Source organism: Oryx dammah, unplaced genomic scaffold, assembly GCF_014754425.2.
Source record: "Oryx dammah isolate SB20612 unplaced genomic scaffold, SCBI_Odam_1.1 HiC_scaffold_22, whole genome shotgun sequence".
Taxonomy (NCBI): domain Eukaryota; kingdom Metazoa; phylum Chordata; class Mammalia; order Artiodactyla; family Bovidae; genus Oryx; species Oryx dammah.
In genome coordinates this window covers 30207449-30230522 of record NW_024070206.1, presented here as the reverse complement: position 1 = coordinate 30230522, position 23074 = coordinate 30207449, and the positions used below count along the sequence as shown (strand labels likewise).

Sequence of the window (23074 nt, the reverse complement as noted above, 5' to 3'; positions counted from 1 at the left end):
AAAGGATGGCTTGCTTCTTGGGAAGCAGCAGTTTGGGCTTGAATGGTGCAAAGTAGGACTAATTCCAGACTCCCTAGGATACTGTCTTCTCTGTGACTGAAGAGACCGGCTCTCATGCCAACCCCACCTGAGATCTGGAATCTCAGTGTAGTTTCACCGTGAGTTGAAATCCCCAGATCTGACTTGTGTGTATGGCTGAGAGATAATGACATAAAACCGAGATGTTATGAGCCGACATGCTGGCTTAGAGTAAATTAAAAAGAATATGTATATTTGTGGATAACAGATTGGGTAGGGATGGCTTTTGAATATGGCGTTGTCAACCCTCACTGTTTGTCTTTGTCTTCTGGGTGGTGAGGAAGATATCTTCTCACAACAGGAATTTTTAAGAGCCCCTCCATTTATTAAGGTCCACATGCTCCACACTGGTTTTAAAAGCTCTCTCCCTAAGTCTTCACTCTTTGGATTTGTGTTTCAAAATGAACATTTTCTTAGCTGAAGAGTCATTTTGTGTTCCTCCCCTCCACAGTTGAAAAACAAGTTCATTTACAGTGAAATAGTTTTGTAAGTCATCCTTCCTTGAAGCTAAGCCGAGGATGGCTTGTTTTATTATAATTTCTTTCTGCTTTATCACCTGGTTTCTAATAGCTCTCTCCCCGTTCCTACCTGTCTGTATCTGGAGATCCAACCAAAATGAAAACCCCAGGGAGACCCGTCTCCCTTCAGTCTGGGGTCACCGCCTTTTCCTTATCTTGTCTCTGCACTCACCCCCTCTCTGAGGCCCCCTGCAGCTCCCTGCAGATAGCCATCAGTCAGCTGGTAGGGGAGAACTGAGAAGACGAACACAGAGCCCCTCTTCCCCAGATGTGGGCTCTGTGTGAACAGGCAGACTCCCCAACTTTGAAGTCTCTTTCCCCTCTCTCCTCTGCAAGTAAATCCTCACCTTTCTGTCCTCTAAAGAAGTGAAATCTTTTCAAACCGGAAGGATATCGTTTTGATAATGGTTCATGACGCGTGTGTTGGATCAAATCATTTCTTTGGAAGCAAATATTGCTAGTTGTCATCATATGAACTGAAATGTTTCCCAGCTTTTTATATCCATCATGTTTAAACCTAGAGAAAAGTTAAAGGAATAACACAAAGAACAGGTGTGTGTGTATTCGTGTATCCATGTCACAAATCTGCCAGATCGGAACATTTTGTCAGATTTTTCTCTGTCTTTGCAACCTATTTTTATTAATCTGAGCTACATGGAAGTAAACTGTAGATAACATATTTCCTGAGAATAAGGGCATTTTCTTACTTAACCATAGTATCGTTAGCCCAGAAATTATTTAAATCAGCTAAAGGTGAAAGGTACTCAATCGTGTCCAACTCTTGCAACCACATGGACTGACATCAACCAGGCTCCTCCGTCCATGGAATCAGCTAAAGAGATGAAATAAATCTGTACTATATTATATAAGTCCATATTCAGATTTCCCCAAATGTTTTATTTTTAAATGCTTTTGAATAAGAATTCTTTAAAAAAAAAAGGATGTTTTCAAAAAATTATTCCTCTCTTTTGTTTTGTTATGCTTTACATATATAGAAGGGTTCTTATGTTCAGATTTAATTTAAATAGTGCCTAAAAGGGGTTTAAAATTAATTAATATGTGTGTGTGTGTATCATTGCAGTGGTATGCATTTAAAGTCAAGCAAAATTCAGTTCTTATTTTTTAGTAGATTGTTTTTGGAAAGGAATTTGCCTGTTTCTTATCTGTTCATGGTTTAAATTTTCTGATATTTCTAAATTGCTCTGTACTGTACCATTTAGGGAAATTCCCTGGTGGCTTAGATGATAAAGAATCTACCTACAGTGCAGGAGACCCAGGTTCCATCCCTGGGTCAGGAAGATCCCCTGGAGAAGGGAATGGCTACCTACTCCAGTATTCTTGCCTAGAGAATTCCATGGACGGAGGAGCCTGGTGGGCCATAGTTTATGGGGTCACAAAGAGTCAAACATGACTTATCAACTGAACAACAACGTAATACCATTTGAGGTGAAATATTTTAAAAATGAAGGAGGGCGTTTTAATAGTCTTTACCTGTTAATTTGGTTAGAGTTGATTTGGGAAATTTGCCTTTTTTAATAGTATTTTTTAAATATCTTGGCCCAATTTATTTATTTATATTTGTTTATTTATTTTTACTCTTTGGCCGAAAAGCATATGGGATCTTAGGTTCCCCAGCCAAGACTGAACCTGCGCCCCTTGCAGTGGAAGGTGAAGTCTTAACTACTGGACTGCTAGGGAATTCCAAGGGAAATTTATCTTTAAGGGATGGTCAAGTCTTCAGTTATACCTGAAATCTTAATGATAATTATAAAGCCTAACTATATCCTTCACTTACATAGAATAATATGTTTAAAAGTGCTTTTTAATTTTAATTCTTACAATACTGTTTTTTAAGCACCTAACTACTGAGAGTTAAAAAGGACTCCATGCGAAAGAATACCTTCTTATTAAATCTGATTAATAATAACTTGTAGCAGTGTCATTAATTGACTAGATATTAAGATTCAGTTGTACATTTTTTCTTTGTGCCTTAACAGTACACTAATCTATTTAACATTTTCACCCTTGTTACTGTTTTTCTTTATTATGCTATTTGTCATAAAAATTATATGTGCCTACTTCCTTTCTGATACTCTCCACCATAAAGAAATGTAAGTAGACCATATTATTTGGACTTGACATAGAAAATTATCTAAAGATAGGTAAAGTTTTACAAAAATGAGCCTAAAAACTGCATTGACGAGGAAGACAAAGAGTTTTACTTTGTTCTCATTCTTTGTTAGTCAAATTAAGCCTCTGTGACTTCTCATTGTGAATATTGTGGAAATTTATATCAGCAGAAGTAAAGGTGAAGCTATTACGTAAGAGTTTGCCAAAAAGTAGGCATACCATGTAGGATTAAATTTTATCGCAAAAAGAAATATCATATGTATGTTCATTGACTTAGATGTCTTAGGTTGGAATTAAAGGACTTAGTAATGTAGGTGGTATTTTCTTTTCTTCTTGCTGAGGCCTGAGGCTTCAGGAGAGAAAACAAGCCCTTGGGAGATAATAAAACCTGAATACCAGATATTGTCAAGAACCAGGTTAGAATTTTCTGGACTCTGACTTACAGTCACAAAAGAGTAATGATAGAAACTGGAATGAATCTTCCAAAGACTGAAAAAGACAATTATTTGTTCTAGACTAGAGTACCTATTCAGAAGGGATTCAGATATAATCTATAGAAGGATAAGTACTATATAAACCCATATAATCCAAGAAATAGATGAAAGACATGGTATGTGACAATTAAAGAAGGGTAATAGTAAGCAGCTGTCATGTGATGAAGAAATTTGGAATTGAAGACAAAAGACTTGAATTTAAATTCCCACTTCTTCTGTGTGATGACTTCTGAATTTGTGAAAAATGTTCTCTTTGTACCAAAATTCTATGAGTATTAACCTAAATTTGCGGTGGGGACTTTGTTTTGAATAAAAAATGGGAGGTGGAGGAAAACCTATTCATTTCCATTTGCTCCTCAAAGATTGACTATCAATCATATGAATTTGTACCTGCAATGATTCCATAAATGGCAGAGAGAGTTTGAGGCAGGAAGAACACTGGATATCTAGCATTTTACACACATGAAGCACCTTGCAGACTTACTGACCTTTACTACATGTTGAGTAAATGTTAGTTCTTCTTTTGGAGTTTGTTGACACTAGCCTGGCTCCCTGGTCAGGTGCTGCCCCATCTGAACCTCAAAGGGATGTGTCCTGACGATACTGGAAGCGGGTATCCATCTGCCTTCATTTCCTTGAGATCCTTCATAGCCAGGTTTCTCTGGGGGTTTATATATTCACATTTCAGTTCACATCCTCCCCACTATTCCATTGAAATTGCTCTTGCAAGGGTTCAGTTCAGTTCAGCTCAGTCGCTCAGTCGTGTCCTACTCTTTGCGACCCCATGAATCGCAGGGGTTACCAATTCCATGTTCCTAGATGCCTGTACGATGCCACAGAATCAAAGCTAGAAGTGACAGTGGCCCTCGTCTGGTTAAACTGCCTATTTTACAGACAGTGAAACAGACCCAGATAAATGGAGATCTAAGGTCACACAGTTAATAAGTGGTAGACAAGAGGCCCAGAGAATCCGGGCCTCCCAATTCCAAATTCAATGCCCGGCCCATCGTAGGCAGATGCCTCTGGGCCATGTCTGGTGGTGGTTCTCCCAGAACCTTTCCCCACCCAGGGTAGTATGGCAAGAGAGCTGGCTCATGCAGAAACCCACGTGACTCACTGACTGGAACCTCGAAGGTGTTAAATAAATTTGTGTTGTTCTTCTGCATCCGTACACTATAGGATTGCTACTCCTATTCTGACCGCATTTGGACTCAAGTCTTGTTTTGTTATTGAAGTTCTATCCTCGATGTTCTGAATGTGTGTGGGTCTGTTGTTGTTATTCTTCTCCACTTCAAGGTCTGTGTTCTCAAGAAAATTATTGCTGTGCTGCCAAGATTGCCACTGGTCTCCAGGTCCATCTCCACAGCACTCTACAGAGTAGATGGCCCTCCCCTTGCTGCACCTCTGTCTGACTTCACAGTGTCCCCTTTCCTAGTTTTCTTCCTTCTTCTGCCTCTAGCGATTTCTCGTCCTCTGCCTGTTCCAAAAGTGTAGGAATTCTTCAATCCTCTGTCTTCTGTCTCTATTCTTTGCGTAGCATCTCATCCATTCATGCTGCAGTAACTTTCTTTACTAACATTTCCCAAATATGTTTGTGTTCCACTGACAGTTTAACTTTGCAATTTGTATCTCTTTTAGCCTTCTGAAGTTTATTGTGTACTTCCTGAACTCTCGATTCTCTCACCTGAAGCCTAACTTTTCCCAAACTTCCATCATTTTTGGTAAAGGGATCCATCCTACACCCAGTTATCAAGCAAGAAACCCAGAATCCCTCGCGGTCCCTAACTTTCCCTCATTCCCCACATCTAATCTGGTAGTCCTGTAGATTCTGCCTCCAGTGAGCATCTCATCCTCCTCTTTGCATCTCCAAAGCCATCATCGTGGTCCAGGCTGCAGTCATTTCAGGATACATCAGTAGCCTTCTAAGAAATTCCTCTTCTGCCTGCTTCTCATCCAGTCTTCCTGCTGAAGTGGGAAGGCGTCTTGTGGACATGTCAGTCAACCTCAGGATGGCACACAGAATTCCTCAGTGCCTTTCCATTTCTCTCAAATAAAATTCCAACCTCTCACCAGTTTATGAGGCCGTGCACATCCCAGCCAGCTTGGCTGCCTTCGTTGTGTTCCAGTGTTGCCTCCGTGTGCTAAGTGCCTCAGCCTCCCAGCCTCTGGCGGGCTGGGGGGTGGGGGGGGTGTGTGTCTGCTTTGGAGTCTTCACCTGTCTTGCTTCCTCACCTGACCTGCACTTCTGAATCAGCTTCTCTGTACCACTTGCTCTTTCTAAGCTGTCAAGTGGGCCTTCCCTGAAAATCTTATCAAAGTTGGTTTCCTCCTAAAGATTTTCTTTTAAAATAGTCATTTTTCTTTACTTATTTATTTCCATCTTCCCTTTTCTCACCTACGAACATCCAACAACTTATCACAAGAGCTTGATAAATATCAGTTGAATAAATCAACATAGTATTAGTACTTCAAAGTGACAAAGTAGTGTATACTCCATCTTTGGATGTATATGCAGGTAATGTTGTTGTTTAGTCTCTAGGTCATGTCTGACTCTTTGCGACCGCATGGGACTGTAGCCCACCAAGCTCCTCTGTCTATGGGATTTCCCAGGCAAAGAATACTGGAGTGGGTTGCCATTTCCTTCTTTAGGGGATCTTACTGACCCAGGAATCAAACCCACACCTCCTGAATCTCCTGCATTGGCAGGCAGATTCTTTACCACTGAGCCACCTGGGAAGACCAGGTGCAGGTATATCTAGTAACTAATACCCACAGAGGTAAATAAGTTTACCCAAAATTAATGAGATGCTTTAAAATTAGGTGTGATTAAAAAAAAATATTAAATAGGCTAAAAGACTTGAAATTTCCAACAATTTAACGATCATCTTCAACGTGAAAGTCTGTTTTAAGCGTCTCAAATTTAATATTCTTCCTTTATAGTTCCTACACTGAAAATAGAAATGTACATGTAGGCAATTCAGAGCCTACTGAAGCTCCAGAATTCTTTTTTGATTTATTTTGTATAATACACATTTCCATATGAGGTTAAAAGAAAAATGTCAAAGTTTTTGTATCTCAAATGGCTGGTGCTAAGTTTTGCTAAGCTAAAGAAGCGAAAATAAATGAGTAATGTTTCCTCTAAATAAACAATATCTTAAAATTATGTAGAAAAATTACATGACCAAATAGACATGTAAAATTCAAAATGCTACTATTGGAATAGCCTTAGTTGCTTTGCCAAGTTTAATCTGTTTTCAGGTTTATTGTTGTTGTGTTCAGTATTTGTTTGGCATCTACAGTGCACTGGATTGGGGAGTTAATGACCCCTGGCATAAGCATTGGGTGTGGAACATGGAAGTAACTGCCTGCCATCCAGTGTGATGCACTGATCATTGCATCACGCGTTGAATTTGCTACCACTTGTCATCCCTAGATTGTCCCTGTATTTACTTTCAGTTCTGGACTTTTTTGGCTGAGGCTTCCGTGTGCATACAGTATCTTTTAGAAGTTATGGAATTCAAAAAGAAGAATGTTTTTGTATACCATCTTGAATCTTGAATTTCACATCTTTGCTCCTAGAGTACTAGGCAAAAGAGTCTGAAATCACCCTCACTAGTGGTAGAATTCTGTTTAGCAGGAACATTTTACATTTTGGCTGAAATTATATTGAAGTAGAGACTAGTGAGTATACAAGATGCTTTTGAGTAATGAAACAAAATTGAAAGCTACATTCTGGATCTCTTATCATTGTATGGCACCACCTTCTACATAACACAGATGCAGTTTTCTATTGTACTTTCTCTTTCTAGAAATCTAGCAGCCTTATGGCTTTTAAAAACCTAAATAGCCAGTTCTCTTATTTATGTATTTTTTTCCACTGTTTAAATGTGCATGTTTCTAAGGGTTCTACTTTTAATATGTTTGTCTCTGCCCTTACCCTCGTTTCCTATTACTGACTTACTATCCCATACAGGTGACTAACATCAAATTTCAGCTTGCAACCTCTTGTTCAGTACCATTTTAGATTTTCAACTACCTATTTGCCATTACCAGTTGACATTGTGCTAGCCGTTTGATCAAATCATAATTTCTTTTTTCTCTCCAGTTTTTGTCTGTGTTCCATCATTCCCCTAATTATTCTCATTTGAAGCATTGCGTGCGTCTCTTAAATCTTGTGTGGTCTCCTGATCTTTTGACTCAGTCACTCTCCAGGTGCTATATTTTCTCTTCTATTTGCATCTCCCACATTCTCTCTCCAGTCCAAGTCTTTTCCTTGTAAACTAACTGGTCTTTCACTCCCTTCCTATCATAATTCTCAACATATAGCAAATACATGTTAAATGAAAAAGATATCTTTAAAAACTCATAAATTTTAAAATTAAACCACCCATGGAACAAAGAGAAAATAACAATTAAAAACACTTCAAATGGAAAAATAGCTACCTCTTAAAATTTGTAAGATACAAATTAAAGTAGTATTGACAGGGAAAGTTATTAGAACATAAAAATATGTATTAGAATTTTTTTAAATGTAATATCAATAAGATAAACATAAAACTTGAGACATTAGAACTAGAGCAAGAGAATAAACCCATAAAAAAGTAGAAATGAAGGCAATAGTAAAACTAAGAGCAAAAAGTAATGAAATATAAAACAACCAGGAGGCCAACAAAGTAAAACATAAGGTTTTTTAAAAGACTAACAAAGTTTACAAACTCTGGCCAGCTTAATCAGGTTAAAACAACAAGAAATAAATAATATAAATAATGAAAGGGGAGCCATAATTTCACATGTGAAGTTAAAAAGATAGTTGGGAAACCATTACACATAGCAAAATAACTGAAATAAAAAATTCATGAATTATTGTTTTCAAGAGAGAAGACCAATTGGAACTCTCTCAATTTACTGGTGGGAGTATAATTTTGTATAACTGCTTTAAAAACTGTTGGGCAGTATATATCAAAGCTGATTACTAGCTTACTCTATGACTCATCAATCTATTTCTAGGCTTGTGTCTAAGAGGAAGAAATACATATATTTAACAAGTAATGAATATTCTTAATAGCTTTTTGCATGTATGCTTTAATCTGGAGTCATTTGAAGTGTCAAAATAGAATAAATAAATACATTGACCTGTAGTTATTTCATTCATATAAAGAAATGCTACACGGAAATAAAGAAGAATGAGCTATTGCTGTGTAACAACTTGGATGACTCATGTAAGAATGATAAAAAAGAAAAAGGAATCAGACACATCCTACTGTAGAACTCTACTCATATAAAATTTAAGAATGAGCAAAACTAATTTGATGATTGAAGTCAGAATAGTTACCTTTGGCATAATATCAATTGGGAAAGGGCAGAATGGAGTCTTTTGGATGCTAAAAATATTCCATATCTAGATCTATATGGTGGTTAACACACCAGTGTAAAATTTCATAAATCAGGCAGTATACTTCATCAGGCAATATACTTAACATTAAATAACATACACATATTTAACCTGTGTACGTTATTTCTTAATAAATATTTTACAGAATGTACTAAAAACACGTAAGATAAAGAATAAAATGATACTGTGTAGAACTTTATGCTAATAACTGGATAATTTTGATTATATGGGAACAGTCTTAGGATAATATGTTACCAAAGCAGTCTCAAAAAAAAAAAAAAATTGAGAGAAGTAGAATGATTGCATAAATACTAAAGAGTTAATAAATTGTTGAAAAACTTCCCACAAAGAAAATACCAGATCATACAGATAATTCAAAAGCTGTAGCAGAAAGTATGAAAAGAGGGAACACTTCAGTTCATTTAATGAATCTAGTAAAATCTTGTCAAAACCAGACAAAGACAGAAAAAGGAAAATTTAGGAAAGTTTTACTCATGATTTTGTATTTTAAATTTTTTAATAATATAAACAAATTAAATTCATTATGTTAAAAAAGATTTTATACAAAAACTAAAGTGATTTTAAAGAAATTTTTTTTTGTTTTTAAAACATTCTGAAAAAAATAACTAAAGACCCAGTTTCCCACTCACTCAGTCTCTCCCATCAGGAAGCTTCCATAAGGCTCTTATCCTTCTCCATCAGAGGGCAGACAGACAGAAAATCACAGTCACAGAAACTAACCAGTCTAATCACATGGACCACAGCCTTGTCTAAGTCAGTGAAACTATGAGCCATGCCACGTAGGGTCACCCAAAATGGATGGGACATGGTGGAGAGTTCTAACAAAATGTCCACTGGAGAAGGGAGTGGCAAACCACTTCAGTATTCATGCCTTGAGAACCCCATGAACAGTGTGAAAAGGCGAAAATATAGGACACAGAAAGATGAACTCCCCAGGTCAGTAGGTGCCCAACATGCTACTGGAGATCAGTGGAGAAATAACTCGAGAAAGAATGAAGAGACGGAGCCAAAGCAAAAACAACACCCAGTTGTGAATTTGATTGGTGATGGAAGCAAGGTCTGATGCTACAAAGAGCAATATTGCATAGGAACTTGGAATGTTAGGTCCATGAATCAAAGCAAATTAGAAGTGGTCAAACAGGAGATGGAAAGAGTGAACATTGATATTTGAGGAATCAGCAAATTAAAATGGACTGGAATGGGTGAATTTAACTAAGAAGACCATTATATCTACTACTATGGGCAAGAATCCCTTAGAAGAAATGGAGTAGCCATCGTGGTCAACAAAAGAGTCCAAAATGCAGTACTCGGATACAATCTCAAAAACAACGGAATGATCTCTGTTCATTTCCAAGGCAAACCATTCAATATCATGGTAATCCAAGTCTCTGCCCCAACCAGTAAAGCTGAAGAAGCTGAAGTTGAATGGTTCTATGAAGACCTACAAGACCTTCTAGAACTAACACCCCAAAAAGATGTCCTTTTCATTATAGGGGACTGGAATGCAAAAGTAGGAAGTCAAGAAACACCTGGAGTAACAGGCAAATTGGCCTTGGAGTATGGAATGAAGCAGGGCAAAGGCTAATAGAGTTTTACCAAGAGAATGCAGTGGTCATAGCAAATGCCCTCTTCCAACAACACAAAAGAAGACTCTACACATGTACATCACCAGATGGTCATCGCCAAAATCAGATTGATTATATATTCTTTGCAGCCAAAGATGGAGAAGCTCTATACAGTCAGCAAAAACAAGACTGGGAGCTGACTGTGGCTCGGATCATGAAATCCTTATTGCCAAATTCAGACTTAAATTGAAGAAAGTAAGGAAAACCACTAGACCATTCAGGTATGACCTAAGTCAAATCCCTTATGACTCTACAGTGGAAGTGAGAAATAGATTTAAGGGACGAGATCTGATAGAATGTCTGATGGACTTTGGACAGAGGTTCATGACATTGTACAGGAGACAGGGATCAAGACCATCCCCAAGAAAAAGAAAGAAATGCAAAAGAAAAGAAATGAAGTGCAAGAAAAGAAATGCAAAAAAAGCAAAATGGCTGTCTGAGGAGGCCTTACAAATAGCTGTGAAAAGAAGAGAAGTGAAAAGCAAAGGAGAAAAAGAAAGATACTCCCATTTGAATGCAGAGTTCCAAAGAATAGCAAGGAGAGATAAGAAAGCCTTCCTCACTGATTAGTGTGAAGAAATAGAGGAAAATAATAGAGTGGGAAAGACTAGAGATCTCTTCAAGAAAATCAGAGATACCAAGGGAACACTTCATGCAAAGATGGGCCCAATAAGGGACAGAAATGGTCTGGACCTAACAGAAGCAGAAGATATTAAGAAGAGGTGGCAAGAATACACGGAAGAACTGTACAAAAAAGATCTTTACAACCCAGATAATCACAATGGTGTGATCACTCACCTACAGCCAGACATCCTGGAATGTGAAATCAAGTGGGCCTTAGGAAGCATCACTACGAACAAAGCTAGTGGAGGTGATGGATTTCCAGTTGAGCTGTTTCAAATCCGGAAAGATGATGCTGTGCAAGTGCTGCACTCAATATGCCAGAAATTTTGGAAAACTTAGCAGTGGTCATAGGACTGGAAAAGGTCAGTTTTCATTCCAGTCCCTAAGAAAGGCAGTGCCAAAGAATGCTCAAACTACCACACAACTGCATTCATCTCACACACTAGTAAAGTAATGCTCAAAATTCTCCAAGCCAGGCTTCAACAATATGTGAATCAAGAATTTCCAGATGTTCAAGCTGATTTCAGAAAAGGCAGAGGAACCAGGGAAAAAATTGCCAACATCTGCTGGATCATCAAAAAAGCAAGAGAGTTCCAGAAAAACGTCTATTTCTGCTTTGTTGATTATGCCAAAGCCTTTGACTATATGGATCACAATAAACAGTGGAAAATTCTTCAAGAGATGGGAATACTAGGCTATCTGACCTGCCTCTTGAGAAATCTGTATACAAGTCGGGAAGCAATAGTTAGAACTGGACATGGAACAACAGATTGGTTCCAAATAGGAAAAGGAGTACGTCAAGGCTGTATATTGTCACCCTGCTTATTTAACTTCTATGCAGAGTACATCATGAGAAACACTGGGCTGGATGAAGCAGACGCTGGAATCAAGATTGCCGGGAGAAATATCAGTAACTTCAGATATACAGATGACACCACCCTTATGGCAGAAAGTGCAGAAGAATTAAAGAGCCTCTTGATGAAAGTGAAGGAGGAGAGTGAAAAAGTTGGCATAATGTTCAACATTCAGAAAACTAAGATCATGGCATCTGGTCCTATGACTTCATGGCAAACAGATGGGGAAACAGTGGCAGACTTTATTTTGGGGAGGGCTCCAAAATCACTGCAGATGATGACCGCGGCCATTAAATTAAAAGACACTTACTCCTTGGAAGGAAAGTTATGACGCATATAAAAAGCAGAGCCATTACTTTACCAACAAAGGTCTGTCTAGTCATTTTTCTGGTAGTCATGTATGGATGTGAGAATTGGACTCTAAAGGAAGCTGAGCACTCAAGAATTGATGCTTTTGTACTGTGGTGTTGGAGAAGACTCTTGAGAGTCCCTTGGACTGCAAGGAGATCCAACCAATCCATCCTAAAGGAGATCAGTCCTTAGTGTTCATTGGAAGGACTGATGTTGAAGCTGAAACTCCAATACTTTGGCCACCTGATGCAAAGAGCTGACTCATTTGAAAAGACCCTGATGCTGGGAAAGATTGAAGGTGGGAGAAGAGGGGATGACAAAGGATGAGATGATCAGATGGCATCACCAACTCAATGGACATGAGTTTGGGTAAGCTCCGGGAGTTGGTGATGGACAGGGAGGCCTGGCATGCTGCAGTTCATGGGGTCACAAAGAGTCAAGACACAACTGAGCAACTGAACTGAACTGACTGAAAGTGATTTTGGCTTCCCAGGTGGCAGCAGTGATAAATAATCTGCCTACCAATGCAGGAGACCCAAGAGACATGGGTTCAGTCCCTGGGTTGGGACGATCCCTTGGAGAAGGGAATGGCCTGTATTCTTGCCTGGAGAATTCTATGGACAGAGGAGCCTGGAGGACTATAATCCATGGGGTCGCAAAGAGTTGGACATGACTGAGCGTACATGCAAAAATGATTTGATCACAAGAATACAAAGTGGGTTCAATCTCAGGAAATCAATTAATTAAATTTATCACATTAGCAGTTTAAAGGAGATAAATTATGTTTACCTCAAGAACTGCAGAAAAAGACTAAATTCAGTGTCCTTTTATGATGTAAAAAGAACACTTAATTAGGAATAGGCAGTAATATCCTTGCCCTAATAAAGTCTGTTCAAAATATCATATTCAGCAAGCATCATAATTAGCAGAGAAATTTTAATGCAATAATTGTTTTATAATAAAGCCATTAGTAAGGCTTCCTGGGTGATTAGTCCAACAATATATAAGATAAAATAAAAATGAATTTACTAATAAAAAACCCAGGTAGCACTGAAATTGAAAAGAACCAAATCAAACTTATTTGAAGGTTATATATTGTATATAAAGCAAAATTCAAGAATCTAAAGACAAGTTATTATAACAAAACATTAGAACAGTTGCTGGGTACCAAGTCAAATCATACAAGTTAATCAGATTTTTATTCATCACCAAAAAAGTTAGAAAATATGAAATGTAAAATAATTCCTTTAAAATTAAGCACAAAAAATAGGTACTTAGAAATAAATCTTATAAGATGTGTAAAACTATGGAGAAAATGATAAAATTATTAAAAGATATTTAAAAAACTTAAATGATCAGATTTAGCTTGAGTTAGGAGACTCAATATTCTTATGCTATCAATTATTCCTAATTTGATATAAGAACTTATAGCTATTCCAGTGAAAATTTCAACAGGTTTTAAAATGTATTTTTATACATATTTTAATTTTTTGGAACTTGCTCACCCATTAAAAAATATTTACAGAATAACAAAAGGTCAAGAATAGCCAATATGCTCTTGAAGAAAAGGAACAGGCAGGGTCGGATTTGTAATCAACTTATAGTTAATCTGTAGTATTTAGGATAACATGATATTTGTTTTTGCTTGTATTTCCAAGTGGCCTTGGGACTTCCCTGGTGGCTCATATGGTAAAGAAATGCCTGCAGTGCAGGAGACCAGATTCAATCCTTGGGTCAGGAAGATCCCTTGGAGAAAGGAATGGCTACCCACTCCAGTAATTTTGTCTGGAGAATTCCATGGGCAGAAGAGCCTGGTGGGCTGTACAGTCTATGGGGTTACAGAAAGTCGGACACGACTGAGCAACAAACACCAATTAGGATGACATGATATTTGTCATGTCAAAATATTCTCCAAAGGAGATATCAGACAGTATAGAAGAGAGGTATTTATAACACATATTGCTGGAAAAAGTATTACTTTCCTAAATATGTAAGAAATAGCCACAAATTAACAAGAGAACTCAAATCACCAAATAAGAATATGTGAAATTAACAGAAATGAACAGACATTTTACAGACAGGAAACATGAAGATCCAGTAAACATGTGAATGTACTGATCCTCATTAGTAATATGGGAAATGCAAATTCAAACAGAAGAATAGTTTGAGAAGACCACACAGGAAGCTAGTTGGGCACACAGGTGTTTAATAGTTACTATTTCTATATTATAATACATATATTATAAACACTGTTTGTAAGCATTTAATATTTAACTTAAAAAGCAAAATTTTCAGAACCATAAGTAAGCAATCAGTATGACTTGTCCTAAATATAAGATAAATAGAAAAGTAATACAATTAATTCAAAATAATATTTTAAAAATTCTAACTATATACTCATACTTGCAAAGGTTTGGGAGCCTGAATCCCGTTTTTTCATTGTTACAAGTAAGTTTATCAAGGTTTGTAGATGGTAATATTACCATCTGAGACTTTTTTCTCTTGTATAATTAGAAAGAGCAGTATCCAGATTTTATAAGTTTATATAGTGCATATCTCACACTTTGGGAAACATTAACCTAGGGTGTTAACTTTTTATTCCTCATCCGATCCTTCAATTTAAGATAACAAATTTATTCATTTCCTGCTATGTACAAGGCATTAGGCTATCAGTTTGTAGAGAAGATGAACATTATATGAATATGGTTATTTGAATACATGTCTTTCTTTCCAGTATAACCCCCTAAGGGCTTATAGTTTACTAGTGAAAATTAAGGTATAACAATAAATATAGTATAAAGTGGAATGGATTATGCGCCTTAGTAGAAGTACTAGTGAAGCGCTAAAATAGTTCATAGCAAATAAGCAGGCATCAGTTAGCTTTGCAAGTATCTGTGTCAAGAGCAAACAAAGTGGAAAGAACTTCCAAGCAAAGTCTTAAGGCAGCAGCATTCCTGGCAGCCTTAGGAATAGCTTAGGGTAATCATGACTGCAGTAAACGGTGCCAGAGTGAGGGGTGGATGTGAGGCTTGCGTGGTATCCTCTGTGTTTCTCAGGAGAGTTTCTTACACCTCATAGGTTCTTCATCAACACTTGTAAATAATTGAAAGCTGGTGATTAGAACCAATGGAAAAAAAAAATGAAAAAGGAGACATTTCTCTGAGAACTAAATGGTGACACAGTCTGTTAGAACCACACCTAAATAGTACATACGATTTCTCTTAAGTACGTAACAGACTGTAATTTCTATCATAAAGTGATTGAGTGGCAGGTGAAATCCTGTAAAAAAGATCCTCATATCAAGACAAAAGGTTAATTTTGTCCCATTAACCATATTGCTTAAGCAAGCCTTCAGCTGAGTCTGAACATGTTTGTTATTCAGAGATTGCCTCCGTGGGTACAGAGAGCTTTAGCATACGCCACATAATGCAGTAGAAGAAAATGTTGTACTTAGGAAAAACCAAGTTCAAATAACAGTTGACAGAACCATCTGTGTAATCTTCCTTGCTAACATGGGCATAATCCATATTTTGCCTGTTTTATAGGGATATTGTGAAGAGCAGATCATGTTTGTATGAGAGTTTTTGGTAAAAGTGAAGCACCTGAGAAATGTTGTGTATGGTACATCATTTAAATAATATCTGTGTATAAGTCTGCACATATACCCAAGTATGTATGCACACATTCATATAACTTATATATAAAATGTGCTTCAATTAATTTATTATTATAATCTAGAATAATTTCATCTAATGCTAAAGAATTAGGACTAGGAATTATTGGGTCAGAATGCATTGAAACCAGGTATTCTATGTCCATGAAGTTGATTATATAGAAAAGCAGAATCAAATATTAGAACAAACCTAGTAGCAATAAAATCTAAGGAACAAAGAGTGTAAAAACCACAAAGATCAAATATTCAGAGAAGCATCAGGCAACAATAAATATAAAAGCTAGAAAAACATGTAAATGGATGTATAAATGGAAAAAGTAATTATAAATAAATAAAAATGTCCAATAATATTATTGGATTGAAATATGGAGAGCAGGAGAGCAAAACAAAAATCAGGGGAAATAATCTCTAAGAAATTTAAAAATTGTAAATGAAGGCATAATAAGTAAATACCAACTAAGACACTTTCTCCTAAGCTAAAGAAACAAGTGAAAACTATCACGGTGTTGTTAATCAGCTATCCTCCAATGTAAAATAAAAAGTTTAATTTAAAAAAAAGCAAGTGAATAGTTTGAGAGGCAGTTAACTTTTTGAAAAATTATTATTTGTTTGCCTAAAACCCACTGGCCATGTTCTGCAAGGATCAAATATATTTAATACATTCTGGGGGGGAAAAAGTGATGAAATGTTTACTTCTAATTTTGGACAAGATTTGTAAGTTAGATGCATAACCTCTTGATATATTTTTGTAGTAGAGTACTGTATTTTAAAAATTACTAGTAAGTAAGTGATTGAGAGATATTTGAAGGAAAGATACACTATACTTTAGAAATCAAAGTGGCATTGATAAACCTAGCTTGACAAAGTCTGATATTAACATACTTCCCTTAAGGTGAATCTAAGAATTATTTTGTAAGTGTGGCTTATAGTAAGGAAGCAAAAATGAGCCTCCTGATTTCATGATAAAGAAATGCCCAGATATACAAATTTAATTATGATTAGTGACTGCATGTTTAATAAAGACCATTTTTTAAGAAAGAGGAAGAAGAGAAGAATGCAAAGAGGGAGGGTACATGGAAAGAAGAATGCAAGGACGGGTGGAAGGGAGAAGTAAATGACCAAATAAGACAGCTGAAGAACTGGCAGGAAGCCCTCTAAGCTTAATGTCTGTACCCACTAGGATTGAAATCGTTTTGGTGGAAGACAGATCCTTTTAGCACCATAATTGGGTCTGGATTGACTTCATTTTGTTATACAAATTTAAATTATTCCAAAACAGACATTCCTAAACTGCTGATACTAATTTGCATCTAGTTCATCCACTCATTCATTCCTTCATCAATTACTGAGTTTCAGACACACGGCCAGCCTTGTGCCTAGGCAGTGAGCACACAGCAGCAAACATCATAGATAGTTCCGTGTTTCTCTTGGCAAAGAATGAAAGTGGGGCTTCCCTGGTGGTTAGTGGTGAAGAATCCTCCTGCCAGTGCAGGAAACACGGATTTGATCCCTGATCCCGGAAGATCTTAACATGTGGCAGAGCAACTAAGCCTATGTGCCGCAACTGAGACAGTAGAGCTGTGCCACAACCTTTGTGCTAAAGAGCCTGGGAGATGCAACTGCTGAAGCCCAAACATTCTAGGTCCCTGCTCTGGAACCCAACAAGCCACCATAATGAGAAGCGCACACAGCAATGAAGACCCAGCACAGCCAAAAATAAATAAAGTTTATAAAGAATTAAACCTTCCAAAAGCAAATATACCTTCATATAGTGAATTATACATGTATTAAGATGGTGAGAAGTTGACAGGATAGGAAAGAGGAATATTCCCAAATACCTAGTAAAGATGTTCACAATGAAATTACAAAATGTCTTTTAAAAGAATGACTGAATATCACCTAGACTTTTAAAGAATATCTAAAAAAAAAAAAAATGACAGTGCTTGCCTTGCATAGATTCTATAAAAAATGTTGAATTTCATATTACTATCTTTTCTTAATGTTCCTGCTCGTATTCTAAGCTGTGCAGTAAGCTTCTCAAGGAGCAGAAGCCCTATTGGCAAAGGGCCCCATACTTTCTCAGCTTATATTTTAGAATATTTCTTATATGGAAAATGCCTAGGTTTATAAGATATTATCAGGAAGGCTTTGACAAACCTAGACAGCTTATTAAAAAGCAGAAACATCACTTTGCCGACAAAGGTCTGTATAGTCAAAGCTATGGCTTTTCTAGTAGTTATGTATGAATGTGAGAGTTGGACCATAAAAAAGGCTGAATGCTGAAGAACTGATGCTTTCAAACTATGGTGCTGGAGAAGACTCTTGAGAGTCCCTTGGACAGCAAGATGATAAAACAGTCAATCCTAAAGGAAATCAACCCTGAATATTCATTGAAAGGACTGATGCTGAAACTGAAGCTCCAATACTTTGGTCACCTGATGCAAAGAGCCAACTCACTGGAAAAGACCTTGATGCTGGGAAGGACTGAGGTCAGGAGGAGAAGGGGGCGACAGAGGATGAGATGTTTAGATGGCATCACCAACTCAATGGACATGAGTTTGAGCAAACTGCAGGAGATAGTGGAGGACGTGTGCTGTAGTCAGTGGGGTCACAAAGTGTTCGGACACTATTTAGCGACTGAACAAACAAATCAATAATAATTGTGCAGAGGTTTTGCAAGTCCACAGTTTAATTTTCTGGGATAATCTGTGGGAAGGCGGGGTCTTTCCTGGTTGTATGATGCAGATTGTAGGTATTTTTCTGGCAGCAATCTGGTTCCCTCCAGTAAATTTCTGCGAAAACACTTACTCTTGGTTGTACTTATAAAAAGCCCAAATCAGTTCACTTCTGTGTGCTTCAGACATTCCTTGATAAATGCTCTGTGCCAGGCAGTGTGCTTGGGTGATAGAGTCATGGAGGGGAAATAAGACATTATTTCTTAAGTGACAGGAAACCTTAGAATGTAAAGTGAATAGTTGATTTGAATATGATATAGTAAATTCTAAGCTAAAAGTAGACACTAAAAAATAAGAACCTCTGAAGAAGGAAGGTGGTAGTAGAAAAAACTAGCGATAGAGAGGTGGATATGGAACCCATCTTGTAGCCAGGAGGAGACACAGTGAGTTTCAAGCAGAATGAAGAACCAGCATGGCAATAGTTACTAATTCCTTTTTGTAAATGTGCACCCCACCATATAAATGTGGGTGTATTCTTGGTGCCCTGGAGTTCCAGGCTTCCTGGAGTTTTCTGTGAGTCACTTTCGGTGAGTCACAGACAAGGACACTTCATCTCTCTCAGGACCTCACTTTGATTGTCTGTGATGAGGAAGTTAACATAGTCATTCACTTGTCCCTTTAAGTTCTCAAAATCCCCAATATATACAGATAAGTTTGTGCTGGTATCTTTGAAAGGATGAATAATATTGGGGGCATTTTATTCTACTTTTTTAAAAGATATTTTTGGAATGATGAATGAGGAGGGATTTAAGAAATCCAAATAATTTCAGTTAAATCAAGGGGTTAAAAAGAACCCCACCACTTAAACATTTATAGTCATTGTAACAGCACAGTATGTTTTATAATAGGTAAAGTCAAGGAAGCAGGCCTCCAGCCTCAAAAACTTACTATTGAAGAGTACAAACAACAAGAATAAAAAGGTAAACACCCACAGTGCTGTGTGGGTGTAATTGCTAACAAGCTTTATGGAGCAGGTGGGATTTTAGAAGCAATCTGAAGAAGAGAAGGGTGGTGTGGCACGCTTCAGTAGGAAAGCTTTCAAGTGGAAGGGATGGACGGGAGATGGCAGAACCCCAAATGAAAATACAGAGGAAGAGAGAAGCAGAAGAAAATGACTGGAGTAGGAGGACAGGAGGTGAGGTATCTCAGTTGAATAAGAGTACTGAAGGATCAGGAGATGTGGGCACATACAAAGTAATCCAAATGACCCAAATAAGAGGGAGCATGTTCTTTAGACAAAACACGAATTGCCAAAATGTGCAGTATTCCTTTTACAGTAGAATAGCTGGAGGGATAGATTAGGAATGTAAACAAAGGAGAATCACTGACTCCTTGGGAGCCTTCATCTAAAGAGGAGTGGAAGGAAGCAAAGATTTTGGTTTTTAAATTTTACAATGTACAGGTATCCATCATTCACACGTTAATTAACTGTGTGTAAATATTTGTATTATGTCTTGCATAGATACAGGATGGGTAAGACAGAGCCCTCTTCCTACCCCTACAGCCCTTTGGAGATAAATCAATTTTATTGAAACAATTTTGATACAGCATATAGCGAATTCTAAGAGAATCAAGAGGAAACTTTTATGATTTAATATGAAATAAAACTCCTGTGACAGCCTTTTGATATTTATGATGAATCTCTAGTAAATGGTACAAGTCCTTGTGAAGACTTCACCAGCCTGTCTACATTCTCAACTTGATTTTAGGACAGAAGTTATATACTTAAGAAAATATGTCTTAATGAATCCTAAAATATTTTTTGCTTGCTCACAAAACTTGGTGGGTTTTTAAAATGTATTGCCAGCCTTTGGGATTGGATCTCTGTGGACATATGGTGCAATTTAGTGGTCCTTCAATATAGTACTTAATGCTCCCATTTCTCCTTCTCTCCAACTGTATATCCCCAGTGTTTTCCAGCCACACATCTTCATTTTGACGATGGTGGGACAGAAGGGGTGTTTCAGATTTTTTAAGGTGAAAACAAACAGTGTATGCTCGGAATAACTGACAAGAAAAATAGATGCTAATTTGGTGTAAGGCAAGAATTTTGACTTCTTAGATTTATGTGTATAAAAGACATTATTTAAACTACAGTTTCCCCACTCCCCATTTCATAGCTTTCTTGAGTGATATGAATGATTACAAAACAGTCAGTACAGGAAGTTAATTACTGTGAATCATAAATCCTTTTGAACTAGGAACTAGCAAAATATTACAGTCATGGGTGATTGTTTTTTAGTTGCCAAGTCATGTCTGACTCTGCGACCCCATAAACTACAGCATGCCAAGCTTCCCTGTCCTTCACTATCTCCCAGAGTTTGCTCAAACTCATGTCCATTGAGTCAGTGATACTATCTAACCATCTAGGGGCAAATTCCTTAACTCAAAAACATCCAGCACAGTGTTTTGTTTTGTTTTGTTTTTTTAACCTTTACCACAGCAGTAATTTAGTTTCTGTTATTCATTTTCTTCCACTTCACTGATTTCTGGTGCTGTGTAAGGTAGAAGAGAGATTTGCCAGCAGAAACAGACAACTCCTAAGTAGAACCTTAGGAACTAAGGTCATGAATGTGCGATACCTCTTAAGATTGTCCATTGAACAGTCAACGAACAAAATGTATTGAGTGTTCACTTCATGGATAACATTCAGTTCAGTTCAGTCGCTCAGTCGTGTCCGACTCTTTGCGACCCCATGAATTGCAGCATGCCAGGCCTCCGTGTCCATCACCAACTCCCGGAGTTCACTCAAACTCACCTCCATCGAGTCCGTGATGCCATCCAGCCATCTCATCCTCTGTCGTCCCCTTCTCCTCCTGCCCCCAATCCCTCTTATAGGAGACTAATTCAGGTCAGTTTACAATGGCGTAGAAATAAATTGCAGCTGAATCTGTAACATTAAATAAGATCATTTAGATTAAGATCTTTTAGTAGAGGAAATAAGCTAGGTCCCTTGGAAGAGACTTCAGTTATCTGAATCAAGAGAAATTTGAGAACTAGAGTGAATAAGTAAGTCTAATAAAGCATCCCTTTCCAAGGGAAATTTAGGCTTAAAGTCAGTTTTTAATGTTAGACATCAAGTTCAAGAGCATAAAAAAACAAATCTCTGAGGAAATTTGTTAGGAGACAGTTTATTTCAAACAAGAAAATAAAATAATTATTCATGAACTTAAAGGTAATAAATTCCTTCCATGAAATTTAGTATAATTCATAGAACATAAGAAAAAGCAGAGTTTTTTTGCAAATTTAATTATTTCCTGTTTTTTGACTATTGATGATACCTTTGAAAGTATTTTTATGTTATTTTATCTAATTTTCAAAGAGAATCCAAGAAGAGCTGAAAAAATGGTTCTTCTTTTTTACCCCTTGATTTCAGAGTTGGTAGTAGCTTAGACATGTCTTCATGGAGTTTTGGGTTTTATTTGTAAAGTAAATATTCTTAAATATATTTTTCTTATACCACATGTGCCTGTGCAAAATTTCTCTATAATTTTTTTTAAATTACATTTTTCTGAGTCATTTAAAACAGAAATCTTTCTCCAGTTTCTTTCTGACTAAATTGTTGTCTCTATCATTTTCCTGTCCAGAGCAGTCTTCTTTAGTCCTTATTCTGTTCTTAATTACCTTTCTTATTCCACCGAATACCCCCAACAGACTGTGAGCAACTTGCTTGGCACGTAGTAGACATTTTTGTATCAGTTTTGAATTCAAGGAAGTTATTTCCATTTTAGACGTCAGGTCAAATCTTTTCTTTCTTAGGGAGCTTTTTCTAACACTTGTAGACCATATTAACCTGTTCTTATCTGGTACGTTTCCACTGTCTTCTCTTTGCCAGCATTGACTGGTACTTGGTCCTGAACCACTTTATTATGTTAGGTGAGCAAAATCCTTGTAACAGTTTAATCTTTGTGTGTGTTCTTTTCTCCTTGAGTTTAGGAATCAAGTTTCATATCTCTTGGTTATTAAGCTCTTAGCATATGTCAGACATTCTGTAAAGTTTTATACAGTCTTTAATATCTAGACATTAACTACATCTGTAAGACTATAATGTCTTCCTTTTAACCACCATAAAAACACACAATAGAAAATTGATACTGGCATTTTAAAATTAATTATTTGGGTGAACTTTTCATCATTAGTAGCTTTCATTTCACTTTACCCATTTCCCCCCTCTCTGTTCAGTGACTTATTTTCACACAAATTCAGAATTACTTGGAAAATGACCAAACTAAATTAGTAAAATGTCTGAAGTATTAAGTATTTGTGGAAAGCTGTAGGTACATTATTTTCACTCACATATAATATCCACTTGCTTGCCAACAAAATACAGCCAAATAAAAGTGCCACTCATCTTAAATATGTCTCATGTGTAATATATCTGTTCTTAGAATGGTAATGCGTATTGCTATAGTCCTTGAAAACAGCTTTTTTCCCACGAATGAGGTTGAATCTTTTTTACATGTCTTCCTCTTCCTTCCCACCCCACAACCCTGTCACCAACTTGTGACATTCTTCATGCTATTAATTTCTAAAATTTTATTTTATAAACATTTGTTTGACCCTTGGTAACTGCCATACA

General features: G+C 37.0%; 1 protein-coding gene across 2 annotated transcripts in view; it reads left to right on the top strand.

Moving 5' to 3' along the window:
• ZNF521 (zinc finger protein 521) overlaps positions 1 to 23074 on the top strand; it is a 313802-nt gene that overhangs the window by 137073 nt on the left and 153655 nt on the right. The gene's annotated exons all lie outside the window — the stretch shown is intronic.